We start from the raw sequence: 6,643 nt of genomic DNA, 5'->3' as shown, positions 1-6,643 counted from the left end.
TGGTTCATTAAAAATGACAACAGAGTTCATCAAGCCTGGATTCTTGTGATTAATTGCAGTGTTCTCCTAATCAGTTGTTGTTATTTATACCTCTGCCTTTATGCACCTGATTATACTGTACATTTGCACCATTCAGAGAATAACAGAAGGGACATGAAGGGCATGTTTACAAGGTGCAATGGAGCATGGCACAGATATGCCTGACCTAGCGGTGACCCAAGCTGTATGCTGGCATTGCACAGTGCTGCGCTGTGCTAGAGACACTAGTCTGGGTGTCGGTCTCAGAGCTACAAGGAAGCTACGCAAAGCTCATAAGCTCTGCCTCTCGGAAGGATTTATTAGACTGTATGAAGAGTTGTGGAGACATGTTTTTTTCTGCTTTCAGTTCCAGAGCTAGTGCTCTCTCCAGTCAGTGAGAAATCAAACACAGCTCAGTGCAGACGTTTCTCAAGAAATCCATCTGAGAGTTGCTACACGTATCGTCTGCTATGCAAATATATATGCATACATATATACATATATATTTACATATATTAGATATCAGATTTCAGCAACCAGAAGCTAAAGTCTTCATTTAAGCCTTCCCAAAATATGTTTAAAATATCCTAGGTCCACTGACTAAGCAAAGCTGTGTATTGAAGAACCCACTGGATAAAACTTTAAAAAATCTCTGAAAATCAGCTCCTGTTCATCAGAAGGAGCAGAAATTTTGAGGGTGCAAAGCTCAATGTTAAGTTGCTGCCAATAACAAGGCTGTAGTTTGATCCACTTTGAGTTTACGTTTGTGCGTAAAAGATTTCTGGTTGTTCTTTTATGATCTCACCTAAAGGGGTAAGCAATTTGGGGGGCCCATGATGGGGGATCTCAGCTTGAGACCAAGAGCTATAATTGGATTTCTGGAGAAACTGCAGAGCAGCTGTCTCTGAAAATAAGCTAGTCCCTACTGAGTACATTGGATTTGAGTATGAAAATCACAGCACTGAAGTGACAGCTCAGTTTTTCAGAGCCTTTGTGTGGGGAAACCACAAGCTTCCTGTGTTGTTATAGCCCTTTCTTATGTCTTCCTCCTCTTTTGCTTCTGTTTGCTACACATCTGCTCTGCAATTCTCTTTTTCCTCAGTTTCAGGCTTTTAGTTGCAATCTAATGGTATTTGCACAGCATTATCGCCTGGAGGCCTAACCCAACTCTGGCAAGTCTCCTACTGGCATGTTGTATTAATAAGTGATTGGCTTTGTTCACAGCAAGAGCARTTTGTTCCAACAACTGGTATCCATCCCACTTTTTTAGCGAGTACACAGATGTACTCTAGCACCAACAGTAGGGGCCAAGATCTTTAAAAATAGAAAGGGAGGGACCACCAGCATCACTACATCCAATCCAACAGCTGCAGGCAACCATGGATGAGCTGCCTAGTCCAAACTGCATACCCACACTCAATCCCACAGTCACAGAGCCTTTCCTAGCTCCTGATGACAAATTTACATTTTTAGACATCTGACTGATTTCCTGAAATTTTTGAGCATCCAAGTGCCACCACCAGCTCCAAATATTTAGACGTTTTAGTCAAATAGTTTTTAAAACTTTGTCCCAAGCTTTTACATAGATGCTGCACAAAGCAAAAAATCATGCAGATCAGGACCTGCAACTAATTGCATTTATGGGAATGAAGGTGGCAGAGAGCATATTTAGTCTGTAGCGTATTTGTTCTTCAATATGTTTAAAGTATGTCCCTAGTTTTTGAAAGCATTTATATTTGTCAATACAAGGCTGTATCTCCATAGTTTAAGCAAAACATTTTAACTGCCAGATTTCTAAACTGGGAAGTTTCCAAAAAGCCCCCAGACAAACAAAAAACTCTGCTCTTGAGCAACAAAAAATAGTATGGGAAAATTACTTTGTCATCACATGCAATTTGCATTTTTAAAATGTGTCTGTGAAATTTTACAGTCATTTGCATTTTGAGTCAGCAATTAGATTTAAAAGGCCCACAACTGCTGCTGTGACAAGTACTCTGTTATGTGAAAAACCATAAACAATCCTCTTGTTCCCCAGTAACAGCCCTGATGCGAATGCATTTTTTGCATAGCTCTCAACTTTTGCCTTTTCAAGGGTGCTCCCATCCTTGATAACGGATAACTGGAACACGTGAAAGAATCAGGATCCAAACAAGATTTGTATCTAATAATAAAAATTGCTCTTGGTAATGCATTTGACCTTTTACAAAGCATCTTTTCAGGCGCCGTTAGGATCAGCTGTATATCCACCTTGGAGCCACAGTGAGGCTTTTTCCGGCACGCGAGGTGGGATGGGGTCCTTTGCTGCCCTTGCGCTCCCCTCGCTGCCGCTGCTCCCCGGCATCCTGGTCTGCCCTAGACCACGGCACAGGGGAGGGACGGTGTCTCAGCTGGCATCGCTCCCTGCCCTGTGCCCAGGGCACCCCTCTGTGGGGAAGTGCCAGACATTTGACATAGAGAGGACCGACACCAGCAATTTAGTCATTCAGCAGTTGCTCACGAATCAGGTTTCTACACTGTGTGACCTTTTTCCTTCACTCTTCAGCTTGCTTCTGTCCCGTTAAATGAAATATCTCCCCATTTCACATGAGAATCATGCACGCACGATGAGCTGTGGGATCACAGCTTACCTTGGTGCTTTAATGGGATCTGATTTTCAGCAGGGACATTTGAGAAATCAGGTCCCCATACAGCCCTGCGAGTGGAGTATCGAAAAAAGAAAAGGAAAGGGCAGGCAGTTTTAGTTATTTTAGAAAATGTCAGCTAGTATTCAGTGGTGGGTTTTAAAACATGTCTCTGCATGAGAAGGAACCTCCTTTGGCTTTCTGAAATACTCCTGCTCTGGTGGGCTTTGCCTGCGCCTGCGGGGCATTGTGCACTCAGGGCAGCTGGAGATGACAACGATTTGTTATAACTGAAGCGTGCTGCTCTACTTCATGTTCTGTGGTTGTCGTTGTTGTTTTTCCCATGGTGGTTATTAAGCAGAACATTTGTGAGCAATTTTCATGCTTAGCTGAGCTGGTGAAAATAGGTGCTTTGGTCTGCCTTGGCACTGTCCTGTGCTTCCCCAACACCATTTACACAGGCATCTTGCATCACGCATGTATGATGGCTTCAGCTACAAATCCCAAGACACTTCAGTGTTTAAAGTCTCCCCTGCAGACAATTKCATGCCAGTGTGTTAGTGTTCACATTGTAATTGAGTGTGTTAAACCTGAGCCCCAGGACTTTACAGAAGAAATGTGGCACCTTGAAAAATACCCATCACCTGTAGTCTGGATTTCTCTGCACTTCAAAACCTATTCTTGTCTTATTTGCCAGTGGGGCTTCATGAAAGATAAAGAAGACTTAGTCTCTATTATTCATCACTGAGATGAAATGCAGGCTTTTACTACACCTTTAATTCAGAAATTCTCCTCCCCTGTGGGTGCTGTTAATATGAATTCCTGTGCTAACATCAGAAGGCAAGTGGATAGCATAGGAAGAAGAGACCTGGAGGCACAAAAGAGGAGTGAAAATAAATGATGAGATAAGAAAAGAGGTATCAGGGTAAGCAGGGGGAAAGACTGACAATGATTATTAGGAGAATATGTTCAAACAGCAACAAAAGAGAGAAACTGATTAGATGAAACAAAGAGAATAGCAATAGTGTATATGATTTTGGTCATTTATGATCCAGAAAGAGGTTTTTTTTTTCAGTCCTGCAACAGATGCAGCGAAAGACTAATATGGTGGTCAGAGGAGAGAAGAGCRTGATGTGACTGAAAATAGCTGAACTTGTTTGAGCTCAGCAAAATGAAGGTTGAGAAAGATGTGATTTCTCTCTAGAAATATGTCAAAAGAGTAAATGCCAGATAGAGAAGTGCTATTTGAACTAAAGGGCAATTTTGGCACAAGAACAAAGGGGGGAAAAATCAGCCATAAATACATTCAGCCTGGAAAGCTTTCTGACCATCTGAGCAGCGAGAATCTGCAACATCCTCTCAGCTGGAGTCACCAAAGCAATCTCGCCGCCTCAGAGGTAGAGTTTGATCACTTCATGAAAAGGAGTGAATGACATGGCTGATCTGACAAGGGAGGATGACTCTATTCCTAATGTTCAGGTCTTTTCTTGAAAAAAGCAATAAAATGGGAAATTACTGCAGGATTTGATGGTAGCCTTTTTGTTACAAACTGCTAGCTACTAGGAATAGGACTGAGTGCACTAAAAATTTCCATAGCAAGTTATTAGACCCTTCATCCAGCCAGTCCCCTGTTTGGACAAAGTCCCTGCCCTAGACCATGGCACAGGGGAGGGATGGTGTCTTGGCTGGCATCGGTCCCTGCCCTTTGCCCAGGGCACCCCTCCGCGGGGAAGTGCCAGACAGTCCCCTGAAGCTCTTACTGTCATTTTTTACACTAACTTTACAGTGGAAGAAGGTGTGTATCAGTAAAGACAAATCCTTCCATATTTAGCAACCATTTTTACTATTATACCTGAAGATGCTAAATATGCTTTTCAAGATCATTTGACATGTCAGTTAGAGCTGAATTCCAAACTGGTCACTTAAATTTTAAACAGAAATCCTTCCCAAAATGCTACCTTCACTGCACCATGACGGTAGCTCCCCTTATCTGCCTACATTTGAGGTTCTTGTCCTTTCCAGTTGTCGTGATTTCTAGTCCTCACTCAAATCTGTGGTAACTCATCATCAGACTGCCAGGCAAGTGTCAGTGGGCAGCAAGTACAATAAGAATCAGGTCTTATTTTTACTTTTGTACATCTGAAAGCAATTTTTGGCCAAAACTTCCTCACTTCCCGGATGAGAGTTGCCTCACAGACCTGGGCTACTGTAGCCTGGTTCAAATAGTCAGCACTTGGATAAGGTTTCCTTGTCCACAAAGCATGTAATATGTTTACATTATTATTAAATAACAATAATATTGTTAATATTGAGCTACAGAGGTCGTTCTCTCAGGGCCGTAAAAGACAGGGCGCTAAAAGCCTAAGTCTGCTTCTGGAAGCAGGTAGAGCTGTGCAACCTGCCAGAGGTGATCCACACTCATTTTTTTGGAGTCAGGGKTTTTTTTGATTTATTGGTTTTGCTTTTAGCTGTTAAGGAACAAGCCTAGGTTTTGTGGGCATTTGTGGGCAAATGAAAATGCAGTACGGCTATTTGCCACCTTGGCAGTAGCAATGTACTCGATTGAACTAAACTTGCATAAATTTCAGTCACTTGTGTCTTTTGCAATTTCAGGTTTTCAATCCTCTGGTGTATTTTGCTCTTTTCCATAGATGCCTTAAGTTCTGGCTTTTTTAATATCTTGAATTTTTGTGTAATCAAGTAAGATGTAAATTTTCCATCAGTCTGGCTAATATTAACTTTAGGTCTTATGCAAAGCCTGTTGAAACCTCTGAGAGCTTCTCTGTTGACTCTAATGGGCTTTGGATCAGGACTCTTAATAGCAGTCATTTGTTTGAATCTATTCTAGTTTAATGAGTGATTAGCAGATGTTTTTTGTACTCTTTACCTAACAGTTGATAAACCAGAATCCATGAGGAGATGTGTACTAAATAATGGTATGATTTTACAACTCTCAAATTGCTTTAGAAAATAGATTTATAAATCATGCACATAAAAGCAAAGGATATTGACAAATTCTCTGCTATAAAAGAGGAAGCTTGCTGTGTTTTATGTGAGTCTCTCAACAATAAAGTGTTACCTACCATGGGACACTGGGTAAAACTACAGTTCTTTATATATCTTAGGCATCTTGCATACCTCTCTTTTTTCTGTTCGGTGTTATTTGAGGCAAATTACATGTCTTCAGTACTCCAGCTTGAATTCCTGCATCTTTAGGACCGGATTCTTGTCTAAACAAAATCTTTTTGCAGTAAGAAAGGTGTGTAAAGGAAAAAGCCCTTGATTTTCCAATTACTTGCTACTAGTTTTAAGTCACCTTCCAATTTAAGCAATGTTTTTAATACCAAAAGATACCAACTATCAGGATTTGTTCTACTCGACCTTTCATGATATTTAGGCATCTGGCTTTCCAGCTCAAGTAATCAAGATGATAATTAAACCTACATCTTTGTGAATGTCAAAACTGTCATCTGCATTCAGAATGTTACAGGTCTGCAAGAAATGATGATCAAGAGAAATTTAGCATCAGTGAGGTCATTAGGAAATTGTTCCAGCACTGACTTAACCAGAAACTGCCTTCTCAAAGCAAATGATACACACAGATGTATGCTATRTTAAATGCCTATATAGAATAACTAATCAGTGTTATAAACTAAGAATACTTTTCAAATGTTGCTGCTGACRGAATAATGCTCAAATAGTAATAGCAGGTTACAGGTATCCCTTAGGTTGTTTCACTACAAACCCTTAGGTTGTTTCACAATACTTTGCATTATGTTCAGTTGTATACACATTTATTATACAGATTAATTACTTTCCTACTGAAAATGGGTATTACATTTTTAGTAAATCAAAACAACACAAACTCCAACTGCTTCCCATTAAATGATGAAAAACTTAATGGTAATTCAAAAAAGTGTTAATGATGCAGTAGTTTCTAGCTTGGAATAAGCAAAATCAAAAGCGTTAAATTCATGGGAAAAGGTTTCTTGGAATTGTTCCCT

Source organism: Apteryx rowi, unplaced genomic scaffold (genome assembly GCF_003343035.1).
Source record: "Apteryx rowi isolate R43461 unplaced genomic scaffold, aptRow1 scaffold_297, whole genome shotgun sequence".
Classification (NCBI taxonomy): Eukaryota; Metazoa; Chordata; class Aves; order Apterygiformes; family Apterygidae; genus Apteryx; species Apteryx rowi.
The sequence above is the reverse complement of the archived record's forward strand: the minus strand, read 5'-3'. Positions refer to the sequence as shown.